The 13,838-nt window shown below is 40.6% G+C and overlaps 2 long non-coding RNA genes across 4 annotated transcripts in view; both read left to right on the forward strand.

The window, feature by feature from the left end:
- Positions 1-13,838, forward strand: part of LOC138421988 (uncharacterized) — a 293,130-nt gene that overhangs the window by 53,205 nt on the left and 226,087 nt on the right. The gene's annotated exons all lie outside the window — the stretch shown is intronic.
- LOC138421989 (uncharacterized) lies at positions 8,150-10,216 on the forward strand. Its single transcript, XR_011249706.1, has 2 exons — positions 8,150-9,753; positions 9,850-10,216. It is a non-coding gene; the product is annotated as an uncharacterized lncRNA (long non-coding RNA).

The raw sequence follows: 13,838 nt of genomic DNA on the forward strand, positions 1-13,838 counted from the left end.
CTTACCAGGGTTAAAGAGGGGTGTTAATTGCACCTACAATGTAGGGAATATGTAATACATTTAAGGCAGTTAGCATAGTAATCACACAATAAATCTTAATTATTTTTATCTCTCTCTGGAAAAATAAAACATTTGGAGAAATAAAAAAAAAGAAACAATTTGCTAGTTATTTTGAGAAATATATGGTTTTTCCAATTTAATGACACCTAGTAATGTATAACCATCCACCAGTCCTCTTTCAGCTCTAGAACTCTGCAAACCTATGATTACTACATATGATTATAATTGACTGTATGGTATGTTTCTCAGGGACTATGGCTTTTTCATTACTGTTCATACAGGCAGGATGGGAGTCTTTATGATATTTGCACAAGGCAGTATCCCATATTGATTCTAGAGCAACAGGAGACAGGGACCACGAAGGATTTTTCAGGCTGGGTTTTGTCCGTGCTTGGCTTTTTGTGGAGAAGGCAGTGCAGTGTGGGCAACTGGGCTGTTCTTCCAGTTCTTAGTGCCCAAGGGGCATGGTGCACAGCCCAACAACGCTCTGAGCAATTTGCTTTTCTCATTTGTGAAAACATAGGGTTGGGTTGGATGAACATTGTGTCTCTTCTCATCCTATCACTGCTCCTTCTATTGATGTACCCTCAGGAATTTAAGGGGACTGTCACCAATAGGGTCCTGGATATGCCCCTTAAAGTCACATAATTAGAGCTTGGCCTTAAAAAGTTTTACTTGGATGAAGAGAACTTGTCAATTAAGCTTCAAGACTTGTCTAGATTGTATAAAAGGGCAGCATATGACAACATGAGGACCAGAACTGCTTTTTGGATAATTTAATACAAATTTTTTTTGCCTTATCATACTGTTCAAGGGGTTCTCATGGCAAGAATACTGGAGTGGTTTGCCATTCCCTCCTCCTTGGAAGGAAAGCTATGATAAAACTAGACAGTGTATTAAAAAGCAAAGATCACTTTGCTGACAAAGGTCCATATGGTCAAAGCTATGGTTTATTCCAGTAGTCACGCATGAATGTGAGAGCTGGATCATAAAGAAGGCTGTGTGTGTGCTGAGTGGTTTTAGGCATGTCTGACTCTTTGCGAACCTATGGACTGTAGCCCCCCAGCCCCTGAGGATGTGATATGGGCACCAGCAAATCACCAATCATCTTTTCTACCTTTTGTTCTTGTGGCTTATCCAGGAAAGGCAGTGTAGGGTAGTGGTTAAGCCTATATGGATATATCAGAGGGTCTGGGTTTGATCCTGATTCCACTAAGTTTACCAGGCACCTGTTCTTGAGCAAAGTCTTATTTATTTCATCTGTGAAATGGGCCTTTTGAACTCTTCCTTGGAAGTGTGGGGATGGATTATATTATCCAGATAGAGCACTTAGCAATCAGGTTTGACTTTCCCAGGGTCTCACAATAACTTAGAATGAGTTAATCAAAAGTTTATATAAGTTTTTTAGTCAAAATCCCAAATAAGCTCAGACTGATATGTTAGTACCAGATGGGATTAATGGGCTTAATTAGATGTCATGAAAGTGAGACTCCTCACCCATTCATCTAGGATGGACTTGGTGGATTCTGTAGAAGATACTCCAGATGACTTTTTTTTTCCTAATACCTATTTCTTTCCACCTTCATCAGGAATCTGCTAGTTTTCACTGTTGATGACATTCTTTTTAAAAACCATATCCCAGTGAGACATAGGACATGAAGAGTTACCGTGGAGGTATGGCTACAGGCCCCTTTAGTCTTACCTCCAAAATTATCCTTGTGGAGAAGTGCCTATACCTTAACGAGACATACCTGGCCTTTTCTACTAGATTTTCGGATTTTGTTTATTGTGCAATAACCGTATTTCCTGCATTGCCAGGGAAAAGTGAATCTGGAGGGGCTCAATAAGAATGGGTAAGGCTAATGTCAGGCTTCCCAGGTGGCTGGGTGGAGAAAGAATCTGCCTGCATTTCAGGAGATGCGGGCAGATGTGTGTTTGATCCCCAGGCTGGGAAGATTCCCTGGAGGAGGGCATGGCAACCCATTCTAGTATTCTTCCCTGGAGAATCCCATGGACAGAGGAGCCTGGTGGGCTACAGTCCATAGGGTTGCAAGGAATCAGACATGACTGAAGCGACTGAGCACGCGTGCATGCAAGGCTATCTTTATGGCCATAGAATTCTTGCAGAAACATCGTGGATGTGGCCCCAGGAAGCCAGTGATTGATGTGAAAAGCCCCAATTTAATTTTGAACCTGGAGTCCAACCATTTTTCTTATATTAGGAGTTTTCATAATGGAAATTAGATATGAGGTATTTTATTAATCAAGGAGCATTGTTGCATTATACAACTACCTTTAATTATAGTGGGTGATTGAAGGAGTAGGACCCCAAGAAGGGGGAGAAAAGTTATGGTCGCGCAAAGCCTGGGAAGATGCTGCTGTGTGTCTCCTTGTTGAGTTGTTCTGCCATTTGGTTTATATTCCTTTGTTCTTTGATTGAAGACCAGGAGCTCAACACACAGAATTCAAAATAAAAGTTAAAGGACCTAGAAAAGACTGAGAAATTCCTGAGTATGTGGAATGAAACATTTGAGTGTGGATTGTCATCTTTAATCAACGGATATATACATTTTAGGTTAAGATAATAATATTTACTTGTAATTGTAAAATTTCTCTACTGTTGGTTGTTGTGACTGAAACTTTAATCCTAATCTCCATATTTTCCCCTTCCACAAAGTCAGTTTTTTCAATATCACAATTTTTGACAAACCAGATAATTTTCAGGAACCTACATATCCCATTGTAGCAGAATAAACAGTACTACTGAAAGCCTTGAGAGTCCAATTCCAAATTACTATGAAAGCTTCAATCTGTTCCTTGATTTGCTTTGTTGTTCACAGTGATCCTGCCCAGGTGCTTATCACCATTTATGAGCTGTGTTACCATCAGAGTATGTTCAAGTTTAGTGGTGACTTGCTCTGTATCCTAGTATTGAGAGCTGTTGTTTTCCTAAAAGGCACACTCGTAGACCTGGATGTGATTTTTGTTTCTGTCCACCATCTGCTTTTAAAATAAAACAGAAAAAGAGAAGGCACTGGAGGAACAGAGGTCGGGGAAGCCATGACTCCCGTGATGGGTGGTGCTGTGAGGGAATTTAATTCTGGTGATTCTGAGCTACAGATGGGAAGACTGCATGGAGTGATGAACCGCTGGGGAAGGTTTGAGCCCCTGTTGTAAGCTCAGCACTGTGGTAGGGGATGCTCAAGAAAGCACAAGAAGTCTGTCTCCCATGACATTTGAATCTGGGTGGGGAAACAAACCATGCCTGCTTGGGGAATGGTGAAGCCCCTCTGCAGTGCTCTGTGACAATGAGTTCAAATGAGTGATGGGTCCCAGGAATTCAAAGCCAAGAGGCTCTCACCACGGGCTGTTGGGCTGGAGCAGCATGGTAAAGGGTGGGGATTGAACTGTCAGGCACAGACGAGAACCAGAGAGCAAATTTCCTGAGAATTATTTTTCAAGAAATGGTATGGTCTGGAATCTTAACTAAATGAGTTCATCCTACTGAAAGTGGAAACCAAATCTTTGTGCATGGGGTTGTTTCAAAGAAAAAAAAAACAACAATCATGCCTCTTGTTTTGCTTTATCTGCTACTGGCATGATACCAGCATGACACACAGAGCATTTTGACTTCTTCAGATGTCTTTGGTTACATTGTCCTTCTACTGATAAGGTGCAAGATTGGAAATACTGCCCTTCTTCTAACAAAAGCATTTCTTCCCCTATGGCCAGTTCTTCTTGAAATGATATTTCCTTCTTATTTATCCGTGGCTGAAAAACTCCGACTTGCATAGGGCTTCTTTGAGAATGACAGCAAGTTAATTTGGAGGAAAGTCCTCAATTCCTTTATTTGGTTTTTCTTACAAAATGTTTTTCTTTTGTGGCCTATGTTTTTACCTGTTCTTCCCTTCTGTACTTTTTCTCTGCTTGGTGGGATTGTCTATCTTGGATTTTTAGCTTCTGCTGTAGTTCTGGTATTTAGGAGAATTATCTTAGAATTCCTCATGTATGAGATAAAGCTTCACTTTTCTACATTTACCTTGTCAGTCTGAAGTTTTTGGTTCAATGCAAAATGGTGCAGTCACTTTGGAAGATAGTTTGGTGTTTTTTTCTTTCTTTTTTGAACCAAACATGCTCTTCCCATACAATTCAGCAGTTGTACTCTTTGGCATTAACTCCATGATTTGAAAACATATGTCCTCACAAAAACCTACATATGGGTGTTTATAGCAGCTTTATTCAAAACTGCCAAAACTTAGAAGCAACTAAGATGTCCTTCAGTAAATGAATGAATAAACTGAAGTACATCCAGTCAACAGAATATTATTCAGTGCTAAAAAGAAATGAGCTATCAAACCATGAAAAAAACATGAAAGAAATTGAAATGAATATATCTAAGTGAAAGAAACCAATCTAAAAAGAGCTATGTACTGTTTGATTCTGACTATATACTATTTTAGAAAAGGCAAAACTAAGGAGACTATTTTTTATAGTGATTACTAGGGGTTAAAGGAAAGAGGAGGAATAAATGAGTGGATCACCAAGGATATTTGGGGCATTGCAAAGACTCTGTGTGATGCTATAATGATGAATACATGTCATTACACACTTGTCCAAACCACAGACTATACAACACCAAGAGTGGACCCTACTATAAACTATGGGCTTTGGGTGATAATGTGCCAATGGAGGTTTATTGGTTGTAACAAACAGAACATTCGTGTGTGGGGGGTGCTGATAATGGGGAAGGATATGCTTTTGTAGGAACAGGAAGTAAATGGGAAATCTCTGCATCTTCCTCTCAGTTTTGCTGTGAACCTAAAACTGCTCCCACTGCTGTAAGAAAATAAATCTTTAAATATGAAAAAACATCCAATAATACTTGGAGAAATTTAGTAATAGACTCCTGCGTAAGCTTTAAAATCATCTTATTATTTGTATCCGTATGCAATGCCTTCCCTAGAATTTCTTAATTCAGAATTTTACTTTCTAAAAAATTTCTGGCTAAATGTTTTTTCAGCAACTGGTTGTTTTTTAGAAAGAAAGGGGATAATAAAGATTTTTTTTAAAACTCCATTATGAAAGTAGTATATTCTGTGCAGCTCTGAAGTAGTTCAGGAAGAGAATCCTCAAATGGCAAGTCTGCAACTTGTACTGTCCTCCCCACAGTTTATTGGAGGGATGCTTAAAAAGCAGTGGCTTGGATGGTAAAGAATCTGCCTGCAGTGCAGGAGACCCAAGTTCGATCCCTGGGTTGGGAAGATTCCCTGGAAAAGGAAATGGCAATCCATTCCAGTTTTCTTGCTTGGAGAATTCCATGCACAGAAGAATCTAGCAGGCTACAGTCCATGGGGTCCCGCAGAGTTGGACACAACTGAATGATTAACAATTTGAAAAGTATCTATAGATGCATTAGATTTAATATTAGTAGTTAACAAGCTTTATTTTGGTTTTAGATATCTGTAAAATGCAAAATATGATAGGTTTTAGGTTATAGATTAAATATGAAATATTGTCAAGCCTGGTAGACCTAAGAGAAGGTACAAGGTACGGTGGGTGTGTGTATCTATCTGTGAATTCATGTATCGTGTACACATCTGCCCAGTGGGCTCAGAGGTGGACTTTGGCTGTGGGCCCACAAGGAGAGATGCTGAGGGAGGAAAAGGAGTAGGCCAATTTGCAAACTGGACTGAAGAAACGAATGCAGCAAAGACAGGCTCTCTGAGTCTTCAGAATGTATATATACCCCTGCCCAAAGCACTGGAGAAGAGGCTCTGTGACTGAGCTACGCGTTAGGTGTCAGAAAAAATAGGCAATTGACTTAATCTCTCTGACCTTCAGGCCTTTATCTTTGCCATGAAGAAGTGAATTTTCAAACTTCTCTTTTTTAAGAGTGATTTTTTTTTCAATTTTGAAGTAAAAGATAAAATATCCACATAGAAAAATTTTGAAGGATGAGGAACAAAGCATTATTATCATCCCAGAAGTTTCCTGTAGTTCCCATCTTGAGTTGTGATTACAACCTTATCTCATCCCACAAAGGAAATAGTCTTCAGACTTTTGTGAAAATCATTTATTTGCTTCTTCCTAAGTTTTATTGCCTGTATGTATATCTTTAAAGCTGAGCCCAGAATTGATGCTTTTGAACTGTGGTGTTGGAGAAGACTCTTGAGAGTCCCTTGGACTGCAAGGAGATCCAACCGGTCCATTCTAAAGGGGATCAGCCCTGGGATTTCTTTGGAAGGAATGATGCTAAAGCTGAAACTCCAGTACTTTGGCCACCTCATGCAAGAGTTGACTCATTGGAAAAGACTCTGATGCTGGGAGGGACTGGGGGCAGGAGGAGAAGGGAATGACAGAGGATGAGATGGCTGGATGGCATGACTGACTCAATGGACGTGAATCTGAGTGAACTCCGGGAGTTGGTGATGGACAAGGAAGCCTGGCGTGCTACGATTCATGGGGTCGCAAAGAGTCGGGCACGACTGAGCGACTGAACTGAACTGAACTGATATCTTTAAACAGTATAGATTAATATTGCTGGTTTAAATTTTTACATAAATGGAATAATTATATGTGGGTTTTTTTGTGTGTTCTTGCCTTTTTCATACAGCCTTATGTTTGCAAGTTTCATCCATCTTTTGGCACAAATCTCTGGTTTATTAATTTCTAGTGCTGTATAGTTTTCCATTGTATGAATTCACCACAATGTATTAACCCTTTGTTCTACAGATGGACACGAGTTGCTTCCGGTTTGGAGCCATTATGACCCCATATGTGCTGTGAACATTCCTAGACATGCAGTCTGGGCACATAGGTACTTTCTCCAGGAGACTTATCTAGGAGCAGAATTGCTGGTCCAAGGGTGTGCATGCCTCAAACTGTTTTCCAGTGTTGTCATTATAGGTCTTTTCCTCCCTAAACAAAGCCTGATGCATAAGGCCAGGAAATAAAGTAGATGACAGCAGAATTCTGATCAAAGCAGGGGTAAGTGACAGTCCCAGGGTTGGCTTTCTCTGTATGGTACTCCGTTGGTACTCTCTTGTTGGTCTAATATACTTGTTCTCCAACATTCTATTTGCATCCATATTCTCTTTGTTACTTTGAAAGACAATGGATTCTAGGGATTTCCCATTTCAAGGGCAAAGAGAGATCCTGATCTTCTGATCTCCCAAGCAGTATCTTTATTCAAGGTTATTTTATTTGGAAAGCCAAAACTCTACTTTTAAAATCAGTGTTTCCTTAGATCCTCCCTAAAGAAATTCCTATTCCATATGGGAAATTTTTAAAAAATGCACAAGATACTCCTTCTGGGCCTATCTGTCCTTATTATGATCCTGAATTAGCTTGACTTGAATTGAGAAAAAATGCATCCTACAGTTACGTAAGAGAATAAAGAAATTGGATTAAAATATTTGAGCAGGTTAAGCCCAGAGAAGGTGAATCAAAATACTGAGTACTGCTGGAGGTGTAAGGAGGATGTTTGTACAGTGTCTGATGTACTTCGAGGTTGACTGTCTCGTTGTCAGGAAGCCATGGTGGTGGTTTAAGGATTTAGAGGCAATTTATGCTGTTAAGCATTATTATCCCTATCAAAATGCAAAACATCGAAATGGATACTTTTTCCAATGCTGTCCTTTGCCAACAACGTATTAGTAAACCTGGATTGAGGCTGGAACAGTCTGGGCAATAGACAGGCCGATGCATGTAATGCATATCATTAAAAATAGTTAGCACAAGGAAATAGTTGTTATTGTTCTATATCCAAGTTGGACTTGGTAACTAATTAAGTATAAGTTTCTTCTTCTTTTTCTCCCCTTCATGGCCATACGGAGTTTTTGAATTCTTATAACACAAACCATTTTAAAGAAGAAGTTAAATACAGAATGCATTGAGTTTGGTAGAGAAAGTTTAAAGGTCTGCATTTTCCCACCAAAGCTATTTAATATCAGCTGCAGAGTGGGTGTGTGTGTGTGTGGAAAGGTTGTGACCTCCCTTATTTTTACAACCATTGCCATGATTTCATAATACTGGCAGCAGTCACCCAGAGTGAAATAGACTTTATTACAGTAATTATATGCCAGAATGTGGGTATTAAAACAGAAAAACTTTTCTACTGATAATAAATGTCAAGGGAAAAATGACTTTACCCAACAACTAGCCCTTCATCAGTGTTTTTAATATATTAATGGCCTCAATGAAGATGGAGATATGTCCACAGGGTAGAAGTTTAGACTCCATATAGCTTTTATTTATTTATTTATTTTTGGCCTTATTTGCAGAATGTTAAGTAGGGCAGTTGAAAGAGAGAAGCATGTTTTAACAAGTTAGGTTTATTTTTCTCCAAGGCATAAAGTCAGATATATTGTTCACTTGAGCAGATATAGGTATTGTTTTTACAGATAAATGAATTATGACCCTAGCTGAATTAGTCTATTGTTTCTGGATCACTTCATTGCTTTTCCCTGATATGTTTTGGTGGGTTTTTGAGAGCTGGGAGAAGAAATGCGATATGAAAATTTTATCTTGAAATATGGTAGTCTTCAGTTCTAATGAGGTGGATGAACCTAGAGCCTACTATAGAGTGAGATAAGTCAGAAAGAGAAAAACAAATATAGTATATTAATGCATGTATATAGAATTGATGAACCTATTTGCAAGGCAAGAATAGAGACTTAGACATAGAGAACAAACTTATGGACACATCAGGGGCAGGAGAGGATGGGACAAATTGAGAAAGTAGGATTGAAATATATACATTACCATATTTAAAATAGATAGTTATTGGGAAGCTGCTATATAACACAGGAAGCTTAGCCTGGTGCTCTGTGACAACCTAAGGGGGTGGGATGGCAGGAGGCAGGGGGGATGTGGGATAGAGAATCAGGAGGAGGGAAGGAACATATGTATACCTATGGCTGGATTCATGTTGATGTACAGCAGAAACTAACACAATATTGTAAGGCAATTATCCTACAATTAAAAATAAGTGAATTAAAAAAAGAAACGGCTCAAATAAAGACAGTAAAAAGCCTAAATAAGTATCAGAAGGTGTAACTTTTTGAAAATAGCCATATCTGAACTATAGGCCTGTGGTTACTCAATTATACTTATCAAGCATTAATTGTGGCATTTTTCAATATATCTCTGAAATAATAAACATGGTCTAAATGTAGAAAGTTTACATCAGGAAAGCAGTTAATCCAGTCTGCAATTGAATTTAGCGAAAAGTTGATCAATTCCAAGAAATGCTAAAATTATAGCACTTTTTAATCTTTGATTTTAAGAGACTTTGAAGTGGGCAGTTGGATCTTTCCCCAAAGTGCGCCATTACCTGGGAGAGAGAAAACAATATATGCAGAAAGCTAACAGCAAAAATCAGAGCAAAATATGGGGTCACATTTTGCTTGGATTTTTGGTCAGGGGGTCTAGCCATACACCGTTGGAAGATGACCTCCATTCCATTTTCTCTGAATAGTGTTTCCTCCTGCTTACAGTTGGTACTTAACAGATTCCGAGGGGTGATGAAGATGACTTTCAGTTTTGTGTCCGCTCTAGCCTTCTGCATGGCTACATGGAAGGATCTGGCTTCAGAATCTCCTGGATGAGTTGTTGATGGTGACCTCGGGCAGCATCTCAGAGGAGCCCTAGGCCTGCTGAGAGGCATCTATCACTGACTCACAACAGCCTTAGGTGCTTGCCACGCCCACTCAGTTTCATTGCTCAAAATCCAGACTAGTCCTCAGAACAGGAGACTGATTCCTCTTCTGTGTTTTGTGTTTTCTGCAGTGGGTTTGTCTTTAACAATGAGCCATTCATGCACACCCGGGGAGCTACCCAGGACCAGGGAGACGGCTGCAGGCCCTGCAGGCAACTGGCCATGCTCCAGTCCAGATATTCTTGGGAATGTGGAATTATTTGAATCAAAGGGAAATAAATCTTTTGCAAATGTTAATATAAATGACTGTGGGAAGGGCTTGGTGCTAAAAGAGAAGCTGAGAATTCTTGGTGCCTACTGAGTTATTTTTTGGCAGGCAATACTACTAGGTTGCTATGGGAATGATGAAGACTTATAATAGTCATATTTTTGATTGCTCTTATTTGTGTCATCTTCAACTGTCCTAGGTTGAAAAAAACTTCTGCTAAAATCACTTTACTCCTGTGTCATGTTTTGTTCCTTTTTCTCTTGTACTTAAATTTGTAAACATATCTCTCTAAATCAGTCCATGGATCCAGCTGGACCATACTCTATATAAGCATGAAGAAACCATTACTTTTGAAGTTTATACCTTTCATTAGATGCTTTCGGTGGCATAGGCTTCAATTAGAAGGGGTGTACCCGAGGGAATCTGAAATTCTGTGCACTTTTCTGATAGGGGCGGCGGTGGGGGGAAACTGTGCAGCATGGGACAAGGCCAGCTGACCTGGGCCAGGTCTCCCCTTTGCCTTATCTAGCTGTGCCAACTCAGGGCAAGCAATAAACTTTCCTGAACTAAGTTCCTGCATTTGTAACATGGTGTTCATTACACCACCACTGAAGGGTTGTGAGCCCTATAGAAAATGTATGTAAAGTCCTATTACAGGGATCATGAACAACTGGCAAATAGGAGGCCAGTTCCTCAATGTCCATGGCAGGAATCACAACTAAATCTTTTTTGTTTTTAATGTCATGTGGGATCATTCATTGCAGTACACAGGTTCTCTAGTTATGGCACACAGGCTCCAGAGTGCACAGGTTCAGGAGTTGTGGTGCACAGGCTTAGTTGCTCTGCGGCATATGGGATCTTATCTCCCCAACCAGGGATTGAACCCCTATCCCCTGCATGACAAGGTGGATTCTTAATCTCTGGACCACTAGAGAAGTCCTGCAACTCAGCCCTTTTCTTTAAGCTAAGAAGCAGTCTCAGACTCCTCAACACAATGACCTAGGTAGCTACTATCTATCTGAGTTGGCATGCAAGATTTGCCAAAGCACAATCCTTCGAATTTTATTGATGCTCACTAGGCGGTAGTTCTTAATTATTACTATTCTTCTGTTATTACTATTAACAGGAGGCTGTGGATGCAATAGGGATGCAGAAGATGTGGGTTTGACCCCTGAGTTGGGATGATCCCCTGGAGGAGGAAATGGCAACCCAGTATTCTTGCCTGGAAAATCCCAAGGACAGAGGAGCCTGGAGGGCTACAGTCCAGGGGCTGCAAAGAGTCAGCCACAACTGAACTACTGAGCATGCATGCATGTAGATGTCACAGCAGGAGACACAGGCAGCTACTTTTTGCTTTGCCCATTATAATTCATTTTGTATCCAGAGCCAGCAGCTTTGGGTACGTTGATAGCTCACCTAACTTGGGGTTGGTGTTAAACTCATGATTCATGATCCCCTCCCCCGCAAGCCATATCCACTACTCCCATAATCTTTCTCATTTAAGCAAGAAGCAATTCTTCCCAAGAGCTACTCAAGAGGAAAAGCTTGAAGTCATGGATTCTTCTCTTTTCCTCATACCCCATGTCCAATTCACCAAGAAGTCCCATGGCTTGAACCTCCAAAAATCTTCCTCCTTCTTACCATCTCTACCACTACCATCATAGTTCAAGCCATGATCATCTCTCACCTGGATTATTGTCATAGCCAATAAGAGACTACAATTGTTTTTCAGCATGTAGGTCGTGTGATTCTTTTAAATAGAAATCAGACCCAGTCACTCCTCTGTTCCATACCTGCCACATCTTGCCATCTCACCTTGCATACAAAGCAGAGCCCCTCCATTGCTCTAAAAGCCCTCACATGATTGGCATCAACCACCTTTCAGACACCATCCCCTTCCACTGGACCCACACTCATTCTGTTGTAGCCACACTGGTTTTATTGCTGTTTCAAGTAGATCCTCTTCCTGCTTCTGGTCTTTGCACTATTGACTCTCTGCTTGAGAAGAGCTTCGTCCAGATACACACAAAACTTGCCTTCTCATTTCTTTCATCCCAGGTTATCAGCAAAACCATCTTAAATATAAAACATAGCAACTACCCTCCTTACCCCTTCAGTTGACACCTCCTGTCCATGGCACTTCTCAATATCTGACATATTATGGCTTTACTTGTTTATTTAAAGTAAATAAATGTAATGATGCTTTGGTGTTCAAGTATTGAGAACAGAAGTGCCCCTTTAATTACCAGTCTTACCTTCCCAAGGTGGTCTTTCCCCTTCTTGCATTCCCCAAATCCTACTTATTCTTCCAGACATAGCTGAAATCCCTTTCTTGTAAGTAAGACCTCTGAGCTCCATTCGTGTCAGAGGTGTTAGGTCCTTTCTTAAATTCCCAGAGTTCCCACCATCCAGTCCTTGGTTCATTGTTCATGCAGTTTGGACACCTTTTCCACTGCTTCATGGAACAAGTATCTGAATATTTTACTGTTCAACCTTGTATAAGCTTATATTTGAAATCCTCCACTGGATCAGACTATAAACTGGTTTGGAGTGAAGAAACTAATCCCTTGGGTAACTCAAGGCCTTGACCATATCTGATACTCAATAAATGTGCATTTCTGTCAGATTTTATTAACTTGCCAATGAGAATAATAGACAAAAATCATGAATTCTACCCTGAGGAAATAGATTTACTCTGCCTTCTTAGTATTTTTTTTATTTCCTTCAATTTCTTTCCCTCCAAAGAAATTAGCTGTGAATTAGGTCTGCTATGGTGTCATGAGAAACGCTGGGCTGGAAGAAGCACAAGCTGGAATCAAGATTGTTGGGAGAAATATCAATAACCTCAGATATGCAGATGACACCACTCTTATGGCAGAAAGTAAAGAGGAACTGAAAAGCCTCTTGATGAAATTGAAAGACGAGAGTGAAAAAGTTGGCTTAAAGCTCAACATTCAGAAAACGAAGATCATGGCATCTGGTCCCATCACTTCATGGGAAATAGATGGGGAAATAGTGGAAACAGTATCAGACTTTGTTGTTTTGGGCTCCAAAATCACTGCAGATGGTGACTGCAGCCATGAAGTTAAAAGATGCTTACTCCTTGGAAGAAAAGTTATGACCAACCTAGATAGCATGTTGAAAAGCAGAGACATTACTTTGCCAACAAAGGTCTGTCTAGTCAAGGCTATGGTTTTCCAGTAGTCATGTGCGGATGTGAGAGTTGGACTGTGAAGAAAGCTGAGAGCTGAAGAATTGAGGCTTTTGAACTGTGGTGTTGGAGAAGACTCTTGAGAGTCCCTTGGACTGCAAGGAGATCCAACCAGTCCATTCTGAAGGAGATCAGCCCTGGGATTTCTTTGGAAGGAATGATGCTAAAGCTGAAACTCCAGTACTTTGGCCACCTCATGCAAGAGTTGACTCATTGGAAAAGACTCTGATGCTGGGAGGGATTGGGGACAAGAGGAGAAGGGGACGACAGAGGATGAGATGGCTGGATGGCATCACTGACTCGATGGACGTGCTGCTGCTGCTGCTGCTAAGTCGCTTCAGTCGTGTCTGACTCTGTGCGACCCCATAGACGGTAGCCCACCAGGCTCCCTCGTCCCTGGGATTCTCCAAGCAAGAATACTGGAGTGGGTTGCCATTTCCTTCTCCAATGCATGAAAGTGAAAAGTGAAAGTGAAGTCGCTCAGTCATGTCCGACTCTTAGTGACCCCATGGACTGCTGCCTACAAGGCTCCTCTATCCATGAGAATTTCCAGGCAAGAGTACTGGAGTGTGGTGCCATGATGGGTGTGAGTCTGAGTGATCTCTGGGAGTTGGTGATGGACAGGGAGGCCTGGTGTGCTG

The sequence above is a fragment of the Ovis canadensis genome, chromosome 16 (genome assembly GCF_042477335.2).
Source record: "Ovis canadensis isolate MfBH-ARS-UI-01 breed Bighorn chromosome 16, ARS-UI_OviCan_v2, whole genome shotgun sequence".
Classification (NCBI taxonomy): Eukaryota; Metazoa; Chordata; class Mammalia; order Artiodactyla; family Bovidae; genus Ovis; species Ovis canadensis.